Below are 412 nucleotides of genomic sequence, written 5' to 3' on the forward strand. Positions count from 1 at the left end.
AAGAAAGAAATGGTGTGCATAAGTACTTACGGACCTCAGAAGGCACTAAGGAAGTTACCACAGAAGTGACTTCATGGCTCAAAATCAATGGTCCTCACCCCTAGCCATAAAAGGAAATGTTGAGTGTCCCACTCAGAGAGCCCTGGCTGCTCAGCACCTCTGCCCCTCACCAGTAAGCTCTTCTCCAGCAGCATGCTGGACACCTCTGAGGCTCAGCTCCATCACCAATAAAATTGGGATAATGATACCATCCTCACTATGTGGTTGTGATGATCTCATGAGATAATACATGTATTGCTTATATATATGTAATATGCATAAAGCACTTTACGGAACACCTGTCACATAAAGGCTTGCATTAAGTCCAAGTCATTCAAGTTTTTTTTAAGAGAGAGAGTCTCACTGTGTTGCC

At 43.4% G+C, this 412-nt stretch overlaps 1 protein-coding gene across 1 annotated transcript in view; it reads left to right on the top strand.

The window, feature by feature from the left end:
- CFDP1 (craniofacial development protein 1) overlaps window positions 1-412 on the top strand; it is a 184,496-nt gene that overhangs the window by 172,317 nt on the left and 11,767 nt on the right. The window lies entirely within an intron of this gene.

This window comes from Colobus angolensis, unplaced genomic scaffold, assembly GCF_000951035.1.
Source record: "Colobus angolensis palliatus isolate OR3802 unplaced genomic scaffold, Cang.pa_1.0 Scaffold248, whole genome shotgun sequence".
In the NCBI taxonomy this organism is placed as follows: domain Eukaryota; kingdom Metazoa; phylum Chordata; class Mammalia; order Primates; family Cercopithecidae; genus Colobus; species Colobus angolensis.